General features: G+C 49.1%; 1 protein-coding gene across 4 annotated transcripts in view; it reads right to left on the bottom strand.

The window, feature by feature from the left end:
* Positions 1-2,145, bottom strand: part of PHF3 (PHD finger protein 3) — a 75,165-nt gene extending 73,020 nt beyond the window's left edge. For 2 of the 4 annotated variants that reach the window (XM_034766236.1, XM_034766235.1), the window contains exon 1: positions 1,932-2,144. The gene's annotated coding sequence lies outside the window, so the exon portion shown is untranslated. Of the gene's footprint in view, positions 1-1,931 lie in introns of all 4 variants that reach the window. The other 2 variants (XM_034766233.1, XM_034766239.1) reach the window with 2 other exon arrangements.
* Positions 2,146-19,496: the final 17,351 nt, after the last annotated feature.

A 19,496-nucleotide genomic window follows, 5' to 3' on the forward strand; every position in this document is an offset into this window, starting at 1 on the left:
AGGATGGCTGAGAGATGACATACATGGCTGTGGGTATACTATTATGGGTAAATGTAAAACCTAACATCCTCACCCATTTATTGGACAGTTTAATAATTATTCCAAGTAATATAAAACCCAACATTTAAAAATGTTCCTATATATAAAATGCTTAACTACATAATATAATTGTATTAGTATGTTTAATACATTTATTAAACCAATTCAAGTGCAAATCTACTATTTTAATTGGGAGGAGTTACACATTTACTTACACTTGCACCAAAAATATTTTTATTAGTTTCAGTGAATTTGTATTAATTTTTAAAAGCCACCAAAAGACGGAGCAAATCTGTAGTGTCCAGAAATCAAATCTATTTATAAAATATATGAAAGCAGGTACAAAAATTAAACTTTGAATACTCTATTCTGTATAAATATTGCATTATGTGCTGACCCTCTACAGCTTTCATTCTGCAGAACACTTCATGAGAGTTACCCATAAACAGAGCACCTCCATTTCCAAATACCCCACTCCATGGTCCACAGCATCTTTCAGACCACAGACAGTGAGGAAGGGACACACGGTATATATGCTAATTTGGGAATAGCTACCATAATGCATAATGTGTATGACACTTTGACAAACTCTGTTCATCTGGGCAGGAAAGGTGGGTTATTTTCACTCATCTCTTTTACTTGTAACCCCCATGCAAGAAGTACTGTAGAAAGATGCAGAGATTTTTATCTGTTCTGATGCCAGGCTTAGGAGTATGGTGGGGAGAAATAAATCAATGGAGGTCAGAGAGGAAATAGCAGGGTCTGAGTCACTGGAGATTGTCTGTCGTTTTTTGGGGGGGGAAGGGGGAGATGGAATAGCAAGGGATGGTTGAGCAGGCACTGAAGGGAGTGAGAGGAGCTGCAGAAGGTCCAATCATCATTCATCTGGGATTGATGGGAGTAAGAATGTGTGTGGCAAGAGTTAACTGCAGCAGGATTTGGTTCAGCAGTGGTGTAGAGGCACTAGAGGTGCTAGAGACGGGCCTCAGATCAGTATGGGTGGTCTGTGTATGGAGGAGGTGGAGATACAGCAGTTGGTCATACGGAAAGGTATAACAGGGTCCAGATTGGCAGCATGATGTGTCCTGGGGAAGTACAGTAATGGGTGCTGGTGCAGTGTGTGTGTGTATTGGGAGGGAGAGATACAGCAATGGATGTAGGACTGGGTCTAGCAGGCCCAAGTCAGTAGCACGCCTTCAGGGAGGGGGAGGATGGAAGAGTGTATAGTAGGCCCAGGTCAGTAGTAGGGGGAGGGGGATAGGGAGAAGAGTGTAGGACATGGGGGCAAGAAGGAGTGAGGGAAGGAGAGGAGGCCCAGGTCAGTAACAGACCCCAGGGGAAGTGTGTGTAGTAGGCCCCAGGGGACAGATGGGAGGGCAGAGTAGCAGACACAAGTCAGTGGCGGGGGAGGGGGAAAGGCAGCAGGCCCGGGACAGGGGGGAGGACCACAGGGCAGGAGAAGGCCCGAGGGAACTGGGGAGAAGGGCAGTAGGCCCTAGGCAGGAGAAGGCCCGAGGGAGGGGAGGGGGAAGGTAGCAGAACCACAGGGCAGGAGAAGGCCGAGGCCTGAGGGTAGCCAGGGCCGGGCGGCGCCGGCTCCAGCTTGCTTCAGGGCGGCCAGCATATCCCGGGGCCGCCCCCTTGAAAGGGGCGGAGACGATTCTAGCTCGGTGCCCAGCGGCCCCGGGCTCCCCCGGCCAGTGCCAGCGTGGTGGCGGGGAGGAGGCCTCACGCCGGAGCGGATGGAGGCCCTTGGCAGCCAACGCAGAGGCCCCTGCTCCAGGCCGCGCCACCTTCCCGCCGCTGCTTCGGGCCCAGGAGGCCCGGAAGGTGAACGCGGAGGTGCCCGACGCGGCCGCCCTTCGCCCCTGTGCCCCGGGGCGGTAACTCACCCTTGCTCCGCCGCCCAGCGCTGCCCCGCGGCCAAGGTCCGGGAGGAGGACGGCGGCGGCCGCACAGGAGGAGGCGGTGGGGGCGCGCGCGGCTCGCTCCTTGTTGGGGGGGTGCGCTCAGGTGCCCACCCCCCGTCGACCCTTGCCTCAGGTGGTCCCGCCCGCTCGGCCTGGCGCTCGCTGCCGACAGCCGCGTGCCCGTGTACGCGCCCCCCGTCCCGCCGCGTGCGTGAGGGGAGCGGAGCCGCGCAGGCCAGCTCACGTGACCGCTGTGTTTACTAGAGGCAGGTTACGGGGCGCATGCGTAACAGCCTCAAGGGCAGAGCGCCGAAGGCAACGTCTCGGGCAGCGCGGGTGTGCGTCCAACGGCGCGCGAGGGTAGAGGTGCTGAACTGACCAGACTCGGCGCCTGCTTCGCCGCAGCCCCGGCTGTAGCTTCACACGTTACCCTCCGGCTCCCCGTGGGCGGGTCAGCGGCGCCCCGCTCCCGCCGCACAATCCAGCGGGATCCTGGTGCGAGCCCCGCCTCAGCTCCCGGCGCCGCCTGAGCAGTGTGGCCGCGCCGCCCTGCCGGACAGCTGTCCTGGCCGGGCAAGGGGCTCGGCCGCTTCCGACTCACCGAGGGCACTGGCGGGCCGTTGGCGCTGAAGGACTGAGCTCCGGGCCCTCCCCGTGGAGCTGCGGGCTTTCTGCGCAGAGGCCCACAGGGCAGAGAGGCAGATACTACTGGGGAGGCCCTGAGCCCACAACACTGAGACCCTACTTAAGAACTGGGGGAGAGGGTCGCTCTGCCCAGGTCGGTGATCGCGCATGCAAGGGGCCCTGTGGCGACCCTTTCCGTCTTGGATACACTGATCAGTCACAACAGGTGCAAACTCCGTCTCTGGGCGGGTCTAGCTTCAGCCTTTTGGTTGCAAAGAACTTTGAACGTTTGAGTGTTTTAACAGTAAAGTAACTGTGATTAAGAAACTCCTTCGCTAAGCCTGTGTCTTCTGCTTTCCTGCCATGTTAGCCCCAAAGGGGTTGACCACCCAGACCAGCCTAGGTGGAGCTCTGCACCGTACATGCAAGCAGCTGGAAGGCACAGGAGGTCTCAGTGACACAGATTTCTTCCTACTGCAGTAGCATCCCACAGAAGGGCTAAAACAAGGGGGCTGAGCCAGTCGGTGTGCCCTATAGACCTAGAGCAAGAAACTGACTGGCCTCTACCCGAGCCAGATGGCTTGGAAGGGAAGCATGTAGGACTTAGTGATTGAATCTCCTCATGGCAGACTGGTGTATGTATGGAGTGGTACTGGGCCAGGTTATACAGTGCCACATGACTAGTAGGGACTGACACAGATAATTACACTTGTGCAATTTTCTCTTATGTAGACAGGGCTGCATGTTTTACTAGAGCCCAGACAGCATTATGCAGTCAAACTACGGGCCTCTTTAAAGCATGAATTTAGGTATTATTCAGCTGCCAGGCTGTCAAAAAGAGATGCACTACACAATGACTTGGTAAACAGATTCATATTTAGTACAAGAGATTTTAAACTGTTTAAGATTCATCTGAAAAGCTCTTTTATAAATAACTAATTGGCATTCAGATTACCTGCCAAAGAATAATCCTGCCAATACAGATTTTTACACTCTGTGTATTCACTGAACAATGCTATCAAACCCAAGTGATCAAAATTATGACATTTTTTGAAGTAATTTTGGGGTTCTCGCTCTTCTGGTGATGGAGTCATGAAGATTCATGTTCCCCAAGCTTTTCTCTGCCACCATATGAGCTAGACGTGTGCTTTACTTTTATAAGTAAATTAAAGCTAAAGTTCTCAGATGATCTCATTGCACTAGGACCAGGATATTTAAACAGAAAAAACACCAAGTATCGTAAGACTTGTGATATAAGTCATAAGAGTTGGCAATACAACATCTGCATTGCAGGTGTAGTTTCAGCAGGATATTTACACTTTTGTTGTAGCACCCATTCTTCTTCCCACGTTAATCTTCTCCAGAGACAAGTTATTCACCAGGTTATAGCATGTGATAAGTAAAACTGCAGTTTTAGCTAGTAGCCCATAAAATTCTGCCTTTTAAACTACAGAAGAGCTGGTTTGTGAATCATTTAAGCCACCAGCAAACTCATCTGCACAGGCATCAAGTATCAGAGAAGTAGCCATGTTAGTCTGTATCCACAAAAACGAGGAGGCCAGTGGCACCTTAAAGACTAATAGATTTATTTGACCATAAGCTTTCGTGGGTAAAAAAACCCACTTCTTCAGATGCATGGAGTGAAAATTATAGATGCAGACATAAATATACTGACTCATGAAGAGAAGGGAGTTACCTTACAAGTGGAGAACCCATGTTGACAGGGCCAGTTCAATCAGGGTGGATGTGGTCCACTCCCAATAATTGATGAGGAGGTGTCACTACCAAGAGAGGGAAAATTGCTCTTGTACTGAGCCAGAGGAGGATTTGCTCTTACTTTGTCTGGTCTGATACGAGTCTTGTCTGTTGCTGCATTGTTACAATTTTTGAGATGCGAATTCTAGAGAAGAAGAACAGGAGTACTTGTGGCACCTTAGAGACTAACAAATTTATTAGAGCATAAGCTTTCGTGGACTACAGCCCACTTCTTCGGCTGTAGTCCACGAAAGCTTATGCTCTAATAAATTTGTTAGTCTCTAAGGTGCCACAAGTACTCCTGTTCTTCTTTTTGCGGATACAGACTAACACGGCTGTAACTCTGAATTCTAGAGAATAATCCATTCTCCGAATTTCTACAGGGCTTCCACTCTATGGAAGTATCTTTCCCCCATAAACCTAGCTGAATCAGAGAAATGACTCGGGGGAGGGGGGGGGGGTCTCCTTGGCTCACTGCCTTCTATTATTCTTTTTCCTTTTCCTTTCTTTTTCCTTCCCAGCTGGTCTCCTCCTTGACCTTAGTTTATATAGTGAAACTTGAGTCCTGCTTAGCTATACCTTGACCAATCATTTTACTAAGATATTACAAAATAATTCTTTGACCAATTCTAACATACCATAAAATAATTCTTTACCCAATCACCTTAGTTGATTTAAATCTTGTAAAATTAATTATGCAACAGACAGAAACAATCAAAGAATCAGGCAGAGACCATAAAGGTAAAACCATAAAGAAGAAGAGATTTCACACCCACAACTGTTGGTAAGTTATTCCTTACCAGGTGGAATGCTGTCAAACAAAGTTTTCTTTAAACATCTTAAGATCTGATCTTTTATCTGGTGATGGTGGGTACTGTTAGGAGGGGCACTTCTTAACAGCCCGATATTACATTGTTTTGATATAATTTAGAAGGAATGTGAAGATGTGACTTTCTGTTCTTGGGTCATGGCTGTTGCTCATAGAATCATAGAAAACCAGTGTTGGAAGGGACCTCAGGAGGTCCTCTACTCCAATCCCCAACTAAATCCATCCCAGCCAGGGCTTTGTCAAGCCTGGCCTTAAAACATCTAAGGAAGGAGATTCCACTACCTCCCTAGGTAAACCATTCCAGTGCTTCACCACCATCCTAGTGAAAAAGTTTTTCCTAATATCCAACCTAAACCTCCCCCACTGCAACTTGAGACCATTACTTCTTGTTCTGTCATCTGGTACCACTGAGAATAGTCTAGATCCATCCTCTTTGGAACCTCCTTTCAGGTAGTTGAAAGCAGCTATTAAATCCCCCCTCATTCTTCTCTTCTGCAGACTAAATAACCCTAGTTCCATCAGCCTCTCCTCATAAGTCATGTGCTCCAGCCCCCTAATCATTTTTGTTGCCTTCTGCTGGACTATTTCCAATTTTTCCACATCCTTCTTGTAGTGTGGGACCCAAAACTGGACACACTCCAGATGAGGCCTCACCAATGCCGAACAGAGGGGAATGATCACGTCCCTCGATCTGCTGGCAATGCTACTACTTATACGGCCCCAAATGTCATTAGCCTTCTTGGCAACAAGGGCACACTGTTGACTCATATCCAGTTTCTCATCCACTGTAACGCCTAGGTCCTTTTCTGCAAAACTGCTGCCTAGCCACTCGGTCCCTAGTCTGTAGCAGTGCATGGGGTTCTTCCGTCCTAAGTGCAGGACTCTGCACTTGTCCTTGTTGAACCTCATCAGATTTCTTTTGGCCCAATCCTCTAATTTGTCTAGGTCCCTCTCTATCCTATCCCTACCTTCCAGCATATCTACCACTCCTCCCAGTTTAGTGTCATCTGCAAACTTGCTGAGGTTGCAATCCACTCCATCTGCCATATCATTAATGAAAATATTGAACAAAACCAGCCCCAGGACCAACCCTTGGGGCACTCCGCTTGATACGACTGCCAACTAGACATGGAGCCACTGATCACTACCCATTGAGCCCGATGATCTAGCCAGCTTTCTATCCACCTTATAGTCCATTCATCCAGCATATATTTCTTTTACTTGCTGGCAAGAATACTGTGGGAGACCATATCAAAAGCTTTGCTAAAGTCAAGGAATAACACGTCCACTGCTTTCCCCTCATCCACAGAGCCAGTTATCTCATCCTAATATGATTGCAGAAAAAGGCCTCAGACCTTACAATACTGGGAAGTATTGGGCATCTTTAATAATAGGTGGTCCTACCAGTCCCATCTACATGATTATTTGTATTCTCTCACACTCTATCACCCCTCCCCCTTTAATTTCTCACTCTTACTTTCTCCCACATTACACACACTCAACATCAATCTCTACGGCAAGGACCTGGCTGATTTCTGCATACAAATGAAACAGGTATTGTTGTATTAAAATCTCATAAGACTACAAACTTCTGACAGCAAAAGTTTCAAATGAAAATGAAGGTTAAAAATGAAGACAATAGCAAGCTTACTCTGATTGCATGTTATGTTGCTACCAGTGCTGTCTATTAATTGCAGTTAGCTCAAGCGATTAACTCAAAAAAATTAATTGTGATTTAAATTAAATTTTGACTGAACTCCTTGGGGGAGAATAGTATGTCTCCTGTTCTGTTTTACCTGCATTCTGCCATGTATTTCATGTTATAGCAGTCTCGGATGATGACCCAGCACATGTTGTTTGTTTTAAAAATACTTTCACTGCAGATTTGACAAAATGCAAAGAAGGTACCAATGTGAGATTTCTATAGATAGCTATAGCATTTGATTTAAGTGCTAGGTTTAAGAATCTGATGTGCCTTCCAAAATCTGAGCAAGACAAGGTGTGGAGCATGCTTTCAGAAGTCTTAAAAGAGCAACAGTCTGATGCGGAAACTACAGAACCCAAACCACCAAAAAAGAAAATCAACCTTCTGCTGGTGGCATCTGACTCAGATGATGAAAGTGCACATGCATTGGTCTGCACTGCTTTGGATTGTTATTGAGCAGAACCTGTCATCAGCCTGGACGCATGTCCTCTGGAATGGTGGTTGAAGCATGAAGGGACATATGACTCTTTAGCACATCTGGTACCATAGCTCCGGGGGGGGGAGCACCCATTGGGAAAAATTGCTGGATGCTCTGCAACCACCGGCAGCTCCCCGCCCCAGCTCACCTCTGCCTCCACTCCGCCTCCTCCCCTGCGCACCACGTGCCCGCTTTTCCCCCCTGGCTCCCAACACTTGCGCCACAAAACAGCTGTTTTGCGCAGCAAGCGTGGGAGGGATGGGGGAGGAGAGGGAATGTGACACGCTTGGGGAAGAGGCGGGGCCAGGGTGGGGATTTGGGGAAGGATTCCAATAGGGGCAGGAAGTTGGGGCGGGGACTTTGGGGAAGGGGTTGGAATGGGGGCAGGGGCAGGGAAAGGGTGTAGTTGGGCGGGGCCAGGGGGTGCGAGCACCCTCCGGCACCAGGGAGAGTTGGTGCCTATGTCTGGTATGTAAATATCTTGGGATGCCGGCTACAACAGTCACATGCGAACGCCTGTTCTCACTTCCAGGTGACACTGTAAACAAGAAGCGGGCAGCATTATCTCCTGCAAATGTAAACAAACTCGTTTGTCTGAGTGAGGTCTACACTACGACTTTAATTCGGATTTATCAGCTTTAATTCGAATTAACCCTGTAACCGTCCACACAACGACGCTATTTAATTCGATGTAAAGGGCCCTTTAAATCGATTTCTGTACTCCACCCCAACGAGCGGAGTAGCGCCAAAATCGATTTTAGCAATTCGAATTAGGGTTAGTGTGGCCGCAATTCGATGGTATTGGCCTCCGGGAGCTATCCCACAGTGCATCATTGTGACCGCTCTGGACAGCAATCTGAACTCGGATGCACTGGCCAGGTAGACAGGAAAAGTCCCGCGAACATTTGAACTTCATTTCCTGTTTGCCCAGCGTGGAGAGCACAGGTGACCACAGATACCTCATCAGCACAGGTAACCATGCAGGCTGATAATCGAAAAAGAGCACCAGCATGGACCGTGAGGGAGGTACTGGATCTGATCGCTGTATGGGGAGAGGATTCAGTGCTTGCAGAACTTCGTTCTAAAAGACGAAATGCAAAAACTTTTGAAAAAATTTCCAAGGGCATGATGGAGAGAGGCCACAATAGGGACTCTGAGCAGTGCCGCGTGAAGGTCAAGGAGCTCAGACAAGCCTATCAAAAAACAAAGGAGGCAAACGGTCGCTCCGGGTCAGAGCCGCGGACATGCCGCTACTACGCCGAGCTGCATGCAATTCTAGGGGGGGCTGCCACCACTACCCCACCTGTGTTCGTGGATTCTGGGTCGGGAATAGTCTCGACGCCTGAGGATTCTGCCGATGGGGTAGAGGAGGAGGAGGAGGAGGAGGATGAGCTTGCAGAGAGCACACAGCACTCCCTTCTCCCCAACAGCCAGGATCTTTTTATCACCCCGACTGAAGTACCCTCCCAAGCCTCCCAAGCCAGTACCCAAGACTCTGACCCCATGGAAGGGACCTCAGGTGAGTTTACCTTTTAAAATATAAAACTTGTTTTAAAAGCAAACAGTTTTTAATGATTACTTTGCCTGACTTTGCATTCGCGGTCAGTTCAGCTACTGGAAAAGTCTGTAGCTACTGGAAAAGTCTGTTAACGTGTCTGGGGATGGAGCGGAAATCCTCCAGGGACATCTCAATGAAGCTCTCCTGGAGGTACTCCGAAAGCCTTGCCAGAAGGTTTCTGGGCAGTGCATCTTTATTCCCTCCTCCATGGTAGGACACTTGACCACGCCATGCTTGCAGCAAGTAATCTGGTATCATTGCCTGACAAAGCCTGGCAGCGTATGGTCCCGGTGTTCTTTATCTTGTTGTGTAATCCTCAGGAGAGTGATATCACTCCTGGTAACCTGGTTGAAATACGGGAACTTAATTAAGGGGACAGAGGTGGCCGTTCCTACTGGGCTGTTTGCCTGTGGCGGAAAATAAATCCTTCACTGCAGTTAGCCAAGCGCAGATGGGAAATTGGCCCTGAGTTTTTCGCGTTTGGCTAGCAGGGATCTTCCCTGTTACCAGCCACGCGGTGGGGGGAGGGTACCGTGATCATCCCAGAGAATTCATGGCGAGGGGGGGGGGGTTGTTTGCCCAGACCTGTGATCTCTAGCAGCAAAGCCACAGGCACTCAGCATTAAGAGGCAAAATGCGACCTTGCACAGAAATCACATGTGCTATGTAATGTGAACAGTGTTGGTCACCGTGAAAGAGTATAAGCATTGTTCTGCAAAATGTAGCTTTTAAAACAATTCTCTCTTTTTTCCCCTCCCTACAGCAGCTGCAAATTCCTCAAGCCTCCCTCCTCCATCCCGAAGGTTATCACAGATAAGGCGTCGTAAAAAGAGAACGCGGGAGGACATGTTTTCTGAAATTATGCAATCCAGCAGGAGTGACAGAGCTCATCTGAATGAGTGGAAGGAAACAGTTTCAAAGTATAGGAAAGAAGTCAGTGAACGTGAGGAGAGGAGGGACCAACGTGAGGAGAGGAGGGACCAACGTGAGGAGAGATGGCGGCAGGAAGACCAGAGGATGAAGGATGCAACGCTGGGGCTGCTCCGGCGTCTGGTGGAGGTTCAGGAACGGCTGCTGGAAAACAGACTGCCGCTTCAGCCCCTGTTCCACCCTCCCCCCTCCCCATGTTCCGTATCCTCCTCACCCAGACGTGTAAGAACGCGGGGGGGGGAGGCTCCGTACACCTTCCCATTCCACCCCAGTAGACAGCCCAAGCAAAAGGCTGTCATTTTTTTAACCTTTTCTTTGTGGCTTTTTCCTTCCCAGCAATCCTCCTCCCAAATCCCACCCGGGTTCCCTCCCTCTTTTTCTAATCTATTAATAAAGAATAAATGATTTTTAAATGATAGTGACTTTATTTGGTTTGAAAGAAAGCTGGGGGAAGGGGCAGGGTGGGTTCCTTACAGAAAATCAGTCAGTAAAGGGGGAGGGTTTTCATGAAGGAGAAACAAACAGATATTTCACACGGTAGCCTGGCCAGCCATGAAACTGGTTTTCAAAGCTTCTCTGATGCACAGCGCTTCATGGTGTGATCTTCTAATCGCCCTGGTGTCTGGCTGCGCGTAATCAGCAGCCAGGCGATTTGCCTCAGCCTCCCACCCCGCCATAAAGGTCTCCCCCTTACTTTCACAGAGATTGTGGAGCACACAGCAAGCAGAAATAACAATGGGGAGATTTCATGGCTGAGGTCAGAGCGAGTCAATAATGAACGCCAGCGACCTTTTAAACGGCCAAATGCACATTCTACCACCATTCTGCACTTGCTTAGCCTGTAGTTAAACAGCTCCTGACTCCTGTCCAGGCTGCCTGTGTATGGCTTCATAAGCCATGGCATTAAGGGGTAGGCTGGGTCCCCAAGAATAACTATGGGCATTTCAACATCCCCAACGGTTATTTTCTGTTCCGGAAAGTAAGTCCCTTGCTGCCCTTTAAACAGAGTAGTGTTCCTGAAGACGCGAGCGTCATGAACCCTTCCCGCCCAGCCCGTGTTGATGTTGGTGAAACGTCCCTTGTGATCCACAAGTGCTTGCAGCACCATTGAAAAGTACCCCTTGCGGTTTATGTACTCGGTGGCTTGGTGCTCCGGTGCCAAGATAGGGATATGGGTTCCATCTATCGCCCCACCACAGTTAGGGAATCCTATTGCAGCAAAACCATCCAGTATGGCCTGCACATTTCCCAGAGTCACTAACTTTCGTAGCAGCACCTGAGTGATTGCTTTGGCTACTTGCATCACAGCAGCCCCCACAGTAGATTTGCCCACTCCAAATTGATTCCCGACTGACCGGTAGCTGTCTGGCGTTGCAAGCTTCCACAGGGCTATCGCCACGCGCTTCTCAACTGTGAGGGCTGCTCTCATCTTGATATTCTGGCGTTTCAGGGCAGGGGACAGCAAGTCACAAAGTTCCATGAAAGTGCCCTTACGCATGCGAAAGTTCCGCAGCCACTGGGAATTGTCTCAGCCCTGCAACACTATGCGGTCCCACCAGTCTGTGCTTGTTTCCCTTGCCCAGAATCAGCGTTCCATGGATAGAATCTGCCCCATTAACAACATGATCTCCAAAGCACCGGGGCCTGTGGTTTCACTGAATTCTGTGTCCGTGTCCATGTCCTCATCATGCTTGTCGCTGCGCTGCGCCGCCGCTGCCTCCTCTCCTCGTTTTTCTGGTCCTGGCTGAGCATAAACTCCACGAGAACGCGCGAGGTGGTTACAATATTCATGAGTGCTGTCTTGACCTCAGCGGGCTCCATGCTTGCCGTGGTATGGAGTCTGCAGTGTTCACCCACCCAGGAAAAAAGGCGCGAAAATGGTTGTCTGCCGTCCGTTGCTTTCATGCAGGGAGGGAGGGAGGGAGGAAGTGAGGCTGTACCCAGAACCACCTGCGACGATGTTTTTTGTCCCATCAGGCACTGGGATCTTAACCCACAATCCCAATGGGCGCGGGAGACTGCGGGAACTATGGGATAGCTATGGAATTGCTACCCACAGTGCAACGCTTCAGAAATCGACGCTAGCCCCTGTACTTGGACGCACACCACCGAATTACTGTGCTAGTGTGGCCACACTCATTTCGACTTTATACAACCTGTTTCTCAAATCCGAATTATCTAAATTCGGATTAATCCCGTAGTGTAGACATACCCTGAGTGACTGGCTGAACAAGAAGTAGGACTGAGTAGACCTGTAGATTCTAAAGTTTTACATTGTTTTATTTTTAAATGCACTTATTTTTGTACATAATTCTACATTTGTAAGTTCAACACTCATGATAGAGATCGCATTATAGTACTTTTATGAGGTGAATTGAAAAATAGTATTTCCTTGTTTTTACAGCACAAATAAAAAATACACTTTGTATTCTGTGTTATAATTGAAATCAATATATTTGAAAATACAGAAAACATCCAAAATATTTAAGTAAATGGTATTTATTATTGTTTAACAGTTCAACTAATCGCGATTAATTTTTTAAATTGATTGACAGCCCTAGTTTCTACATAAAACCAGGAAGTCAATCCTTATCTAGTCTGACTCCCTCTGGCTAGTGTCTATTTCATCCCCATTATCACCTTTTTATCTAAAAGTTGAATAAAATTATGAAGGATAAAGGCAACAAAAGAAAAGAGAAATTTACTCTTTCTATTCCCCAGGAATGTGCTTAACAGTTCAGAGGCTTGTTTAAATGGTTGTTCTGGTTGGGGAAAGGCTTTTTTGAAAAGGTGTGTCTTACATTTCAGTTCAAATACAATCTAGCTCAGTCTAGTCTTTTCTAGCATAGAGTTCCAAAGCTGGGGTCAAGCTGCTGAGAATGCTGTGCCCCCAGCATTTAATAACCTAAGGCCATGTCTATACATGCACTGATGCAGCTGCATCACTCTAAACTCTCCTGTCAACTTAATTACTCCAGCCCCTGCAAGCAACAATAGGTATGTCGGCGATAACACTGTCCACACCTGCGCTTAAATCGGCATATTACGTCACTCATGGCTAGCTAATTCACATCCCTGAACAACATAACTTATGTCGACTTAAGTTGTAGTGTAGCCATAGCCTTAAAGTGGTTGCATTCAGCCCCAGATACAGATACTTTAATCTGTAGGAGATGGAAGCATGGATCACAGTGGCTTAGATCCTCATCCAAGAGGAAAGGGTGAAGTTTCTGGTTAGTTGAAGATGGAGGAAAGCATTCCTTAATACTGTGGTAATTTGTATGTCCAGGAATAGTGCTGCACCTTGCATAACCCAGGGGCATTGCATGACTGCCAAGTCAGTGTTAATGCAGTGTTGTAGCTGTGTTGGTCCCAGGATATCAGAGAGACAAGCTGCGTGAGGTAATATCTTTTATTGGACCAACTTGTGTTGGTGAAAGAGAGAACCTTTTGAGTTACACAAAGCCAAGACTTGTAGAAGAGCTCTGTGTAAATCAAAAGCTTGTCTCTTTTTCCAACACAAGTTGGTCCAATAAAAGATATTACCTCACCCAGCTTGTCTCTCTAAAGCCTGTGTTAACTTATGCAGGTTTCTGCTTGCTGTGTTCACTGCCTGGAGTTATCCTAGCAGCTATCTAAAATAGGGTTACCATATTTCAATAGTGCAAAAAGAGGACACTCCACCGGGCCCCACCCCCGCCCCAACTCTGCCACTTCCCCACCCCAACTCCGCCCCCTCCCCTGAGCACCCCACATTCCCCCTCCTTCCTCCCGCCCCCCGGCTGCTACTGCGCTGGGGAAGTTGCTTTGGCCCCCGCCACGGTGGAGAGCGGCGGGAGCCGCAAAAGTTGTAGCCGGGAGAGGAGGCGGCTGCACGCTCGGATGCCGCCCACCGCCTCTGTGCCCCTGCAGATTGGGGGAGTTGTTCGTTTTGCTGCAGCCACTCGCACTTGGGGTCCCCCGAGCATCTTTTGCCCGAGTGCGAGTGGCTACAGCAAAACTAACAACTGCCCCGATCTGCGGGGGCACAGAGGTGGCGGGCGGGATCCGAGCGCACAGCCGCCTCCTCCCTGGGCTCCGGCTGCTGCTGCCCTGGGGAAGTTGCTTTGGTCCCCGCCGCGGTGGAGAGCAGTGGGAGTCGGGAAAGTTGGAGCCTGGGGAGGAGGCGGTCCCCTTACCATGCTTCCCTATTTTCCCGGACCTGTTTGGCTTTTTGGAAATTCCTCCCGGACGGGGATTTGAGGACCAAAAAGTCGGACATGTCTGGGAAAATCCGGATGTATGGTAACCCTACCTCTGACACTCACCTCTCCCTCCACTGGAGGGACTCCCCTGACCATACCTGTCCCGGAGCCTTCCTTTAAAGGGGCATCCCCATATCAGCGGGGTCTACTTGAAAAAGATAATATTTACTCCCTTGTGTGGCTCAGCTGGGCTGTGACAATCCAACCAACCCATCATGAGTACTGTGAGAAATGGGGCACAACACTAACCAAGGCAGTGTCATTTCAGGGACTATATGGGTCTCGAAGTTCAAACAAACAAACAAACTATATAAAGTCCTTTTCTTTACTGGCAAGCCAAATGGAAGTTTTTCTAGAAGGGTATTTTTAGAAATCTCAGTATAATGACAAATTTCAAGCTCAGTTAAATAACTTTTTTGTGAAATGATGCAGAGCACAATTAGTACAGAGACATGAATAGTGAGAGATCCAAGCTGGTTTGCCTGATATTGTGTAAAAATGTGTGTAACTTTGATATACCGGTAGAAGGCCTTGCCAAACTAATTATCGAAGCATATGCAACCATCATCGTTGGCACAGGTACTTAGCATTTGATTAGATGCTCAGAGCTGAAATCAGTACGAGGGAGCTGATATGAAAAAAGTATTTGATCTTTAAATTTTCACTGTTGCAACAAACCATGTTCATGTGTCTTTTTTTACACGTACAACTGATCTCATGTAACAAAGTATAAAAGCTGAGATTTAAAAGGAGCCACACATTTTTGGACTGGAATCCTCCCATCCCACACACTTATAATTGAGGATTCTGAGAAGAATATCTAAAACTTAAATATTTTCACATGAATAATGTAAATTCATTTAGCCGCTATTGAAATAAATAATACTTTTCATTTCTGCAGCACCTTTCACATGAGGAAATTAAAATAACTTACAACCATTAAGGGCCAGATTTTGAACCAATTACTCCCATAAGTACCTGCTCACCAGTGTGAATAAGGGGTTCACAACTATGCCTTACTACACTCTTGTGATGCATGTATTGTTATCTCCGTCTGCAGATGGAGAAACTGAGTAAATTTGCCTGTGTGTGGGATGAGGTCTGAGGAAAGGATGAAACTGAGAAGTACCTAAAACTTAAATTTGGTTTCTTTATAGCAAGATTATAAATATTACAAATTAAAACAAATTATTCCACCTAAAATGTTAAAGAAATAGGGCCAGATCTTTGGCTGGTGTAAATTGGCATAAGTCCATTTACTTCAATAGATCTATGTCATGATGCAAAATTTCTCTAATTCAGTGGTTCTCAACCAGGGGTATGCAAAGGTCTTCCGGGGGTACATCAACTCATTTAGATAGTTGCCTAGTTTTACAACATACTACAAAAAATGCACCAGTGAAGTCAATACAAACTAAAATTTCATACAGACAGTGACTTGTTTATACTGCTCTATATACTATAACAGTGTTTCTCAATCTGGGAGTCGTGATTTATTTGATAATTTATATGGTAAAAATGAGAAAATAAACAATTTTTCAGTAATACTGTGCTGTGATACTTGTATTTTTATGTCTGATTTTGTAAGCAAGTAGTTTTTAAGTGAGAGGTACTCAAGACAAATCAGCCTCCTGAAAGAGGTACAGTAGTCTGGAAACATTGATAACCACTGCTCTAATTGACCTGGATCAAGAATGTCTTTGTTTTACTTTCTATTTCTATAGTAAGGCTATTGGGATCTTAGCATTAAAATACAGTCTTAGAAGGATTTTTTGAATCATGTTTTTAAGAAATTTCATAAATGGACCACTGCACTTCCCCCAAATTAATGAGTCTGATGTTTCATTTTTTAAGACCAAAGGACCCTGCATCTTCCAAGTATTAGAGTGAGTTGTTTTCCAGAAACCCAAAGGTGGAAGCTCATTAGCAATCTATTTGTGTGTAATACATTTTATAGTAACAAATAAAAAGAAAGTTACAACCGGTCTAATCAAATTTGCTTCCTGCCCTCTAGTCAGGGACATATCTCCCTGCTGTCAACAGTTCTCTCCGGAAACAGCAAAAGAAAGATCCCAGATCAATCTATGAAACTGAAAAGGGTATTCCCAGAAACACTGAGAAAATGAATGCCAAGGGCTTTTGTTACACTTTACCAGGGAGATCAGGAGTGAATGCACCAAACCGAAAACTCACTGCTGTGGAAATAAAAACTCAGGGCTAGACTCTGCTTGGAGACAGCAGAATCTGCTACCATTTGCTGCTCTGAGGTGTACAGTGCCTCACAGAGCTGGGGAAAGGAGGCAAGACCGTGGCTGGCAGTGCAGGACAGAGTAAGGTGCATCGCTGGCCTCCCCTCTGAGCTGCTATGGTGCCGAGCACCCCCCTCGCTGGGCCCCCCAGGTGGGGGTGAGGTGACACCCCCCCGGGCTGGGCCAAGCTGCGGTGTGGTCCGTGTCCCTTTAAGAGTGGGGCTGGGCTGAGCCGAGCCGGCAGGGGGTGGCTCTGCACCCCGCTGCAGGCTGATGCCAGAGACTGGGCTGAGAACCAACCTCGTCTCCTGCACCAGCTCCGGACGAGGCTTTGCTGCGGCTCCCCCAGTCCTCCCAGGCCGGGCCGTCCCATGGTAGGGCAGGACCTGGTGGGGCCGAGGGCTGAACAGGCCCGGCAGGGCGGTGCGGGGGCTGTTGGAGGGGGAAAGGGTGGCACGGCCTCAACCCCCTGGGGCTGCCTGCCCTGTGGAGGAGGCAGAGGGGCGCAAGGCGCAGCAGGACCCCAGCCCCCCAGGGGAAGGGATCTGGGGCCAGCCCGGGGAGGCAGGAGCAGCCCCGGGGGTGCTGGGCGCGTGCAGGGCAGAGCCCCGGGAGAGCCCCAGCCCCGCGGCGGGCAGTGCTGCAGAGGAGGAGCCTGTGCCCTGCGGCGGGCGAGGGGAGCCCCAGGCAGGGGGAGACAGGCCGCCCGCACCCACCTCTCGCGGCCACTCCATGCTGCTCCCGGTACTGCTTTCCGCCGGCGCGGCTGCCCTGTCAGCCACTTTTGGGACTTTAAATAGCTGTCCGGGGGGAAATCCCGGACATTTTAGCTTTTTACAAATTCCCCGCGGACGGCTATTTAAAGACCCAAAAGCTGGACATGTCCGGGGAAACCCAGATGTATGGTAACCCTATCTAAAAGCCTTGTCTACCCTGGGAATATTTCCACCAAATTTAAAAAAAACAATTGAAGCACTAGTGTAGACTTAGCTCTGGCAGTCAGAACTGTTTTTATAACTGGTTACATTACATCTGCTCTCAGTAGATTTAACTAAATTGGCTATAAAAATGGTACTGCCTGCCAGGCCTATCTACAGTAGTGCTCCAAGCAGGTTTTAAAACCAATTTGAATTTTTGAGAAAATCTCTATAGTGCAGACTAGAGTTTAGGAAAAGTATCAATTGCTGACAAGTTATGTCTGAGCAGGTTTTAACCAGTTTCTGAAATAGTGCTGCACATAGTTCGTAGTTAAATTGTGTTAATCAGCTGTTCAATTGCACCCATTGCTGATGCCCATGTCAGCAATGGGTAATATTTGAGGTACACATAAGATTAGAGATCCCTTCAGCTTGCCATCTTGCTGCTGGTGCTGCTGAGATAGCAAGTATCTGAAGACCTTACCCACAAATCAGCAGTTCTTCTTCGAGTGCTTACTCATGTCCATTCCAATTAGATGTGTGTGCAGTGCGTGCACAGTTGCCGGAAGGTTTTTCCCTTAGCAGTACCCGTCAGGTCAGCTGTGGAGCCCCTTGGAGTCACGCTTTCATGCGCCGCATATAGGGCCCTGTCTACCCGCTGCCTGTCCAGTTCCTTCTTATATCTCCTGTAAATAGTTAAGAATAGTTTTTTAGTATTAGAGTAGTTTGAACCCTTGTTACCAGAGGTTTTCTCCTGTTTCTCTTCTTTCTCCTGGGGCCGGGGCATGCCTCGGTCCCGGGGTTTAAACCATGTGGGGAGTGCCAGAAGCTGATGAAGTGCCTGGGGGAGTCCCACCAAGCGGACAGGTGCAAAATTTGTAGAGGATTCCGCCACCGCACCAAAAGAGAAAGGGACCACAGGCTGAGGCTGCTGCTGATGGAAGCAGCTCTTCGGCCACAGTCGGAATTGAGCCCCATGGATGCGGCATCGGGCTCCTTGGCATTGGTGCACAGTGCACTGGCTTCAATTTGGGATGCAGCACCAAGGAAGGACTCTCGGGTCAGAGACTCTCAGCACCGGTACTCCTCGGCACCAAAGACTGCTTTGCGGGCGGAATCGCAGCACTGTTCTCAGTTGCCTGTGCCACGCTGTAGCGGTCTCAGCCGAGGTTCGGCCCTCAGCGGGGCTGTGGGGTATCCCACCACCTCGCTCTGGTCCGCCATTAGTCCTGGTCCGGCGGTAGTGTGGGACAGCAAACACACGGTTAGGGGCTCAGATCCTTAAGCAGGGGCTGAGCCAATAGTTCAGGAAAAGCCCCAGGCCCTCAATCAGGGCAGGCAGCAACCATGCAGTCTGGGGCTCAGGCCCTTAAGCAGGGGCTGAGCCAATAGGTCAGGAACCCAGGCTCTTAAGCAGAGCTGAGTCAATGGGTTTGTAGTGGCCCAGGCCCTAGGTCAGGGCGGGGCAGCAATCAAATAGTCAGGAACCCAGGCCCTTAAGCAGGGGCTGAGTCAATGAGCAAGAGGTCCCAGCCTCTCTAGGCCAGGGAAAGGGGGAGTCTGCCACCCAAGGAGTGGGTGGCAGGGGGGCACAGGCCCTCCCACTCCACTGCGTCCCAGACCGGGGCCCTAGCAGCGGCGGAAACTCGCTGCTGTCAGTGGGGATCCTGGCCTCAACACACTGACATAGGCTCTGGCAGTGCTGCAGCCAGATTGGGGTTGGTTGCCCCAGGGCTACTTCCACACTCCCCCTTGTAGGGTACCTGGGCCGTACTAGTGTCCTCGGTGGTCTCCACAAGCATCAGTTCCTCCGGGTAGGTAGTGAAGGGTAGGTTCGGCTCCTCCTCGGGATAGCTGGAAAGGGGCAGGCTCGGCTCCTCCTCGGGGTAGCTGGAAAGGGGCAGGCTCGGCCAATCCTCCTCAGGGTAACGGGCGAGGGGTAGGCTCGGCTGGCCTGGTGAGTCCTCAGGCCGGTCGCGGCCTGCTGCTGTCTCCCAAGCGGGAGCTCGGCCACACACGTCTGCTCTCTCCGGCGGCTTGTTCTCCACTGAGCTCTGCAGGCGGGCTTTTATACTTCCGGGTCGGCGTCGTGACCACTGAGGGGCAGACGCCGGACCCAGTGGCTCCACCCACATTGGTGTTAGGGGAGGTTCAGCCCTCAGCAGGGCTGTGGGGTATCCCACCACCTCGCTACACATGCAAAAAGCACAGGAAGATGGAAAGGGAGCGCTCCCCTTCTCAAGCACCAGAGCGTCAGA

The sequence above is a fragment of the Trachemys scripta genome, chromosome 3, assembly GCF_013100865.1.
Source record: "Trachemys scripta elegans isolate TJP31775 chromosome 3, CAS_Tse_1.0, whole genome shotgun sequence".
NCBI lineage: Eukaryota > Metazoa > Chordata > Testudines > Emydidae > Trachemys > Trachemys scripta.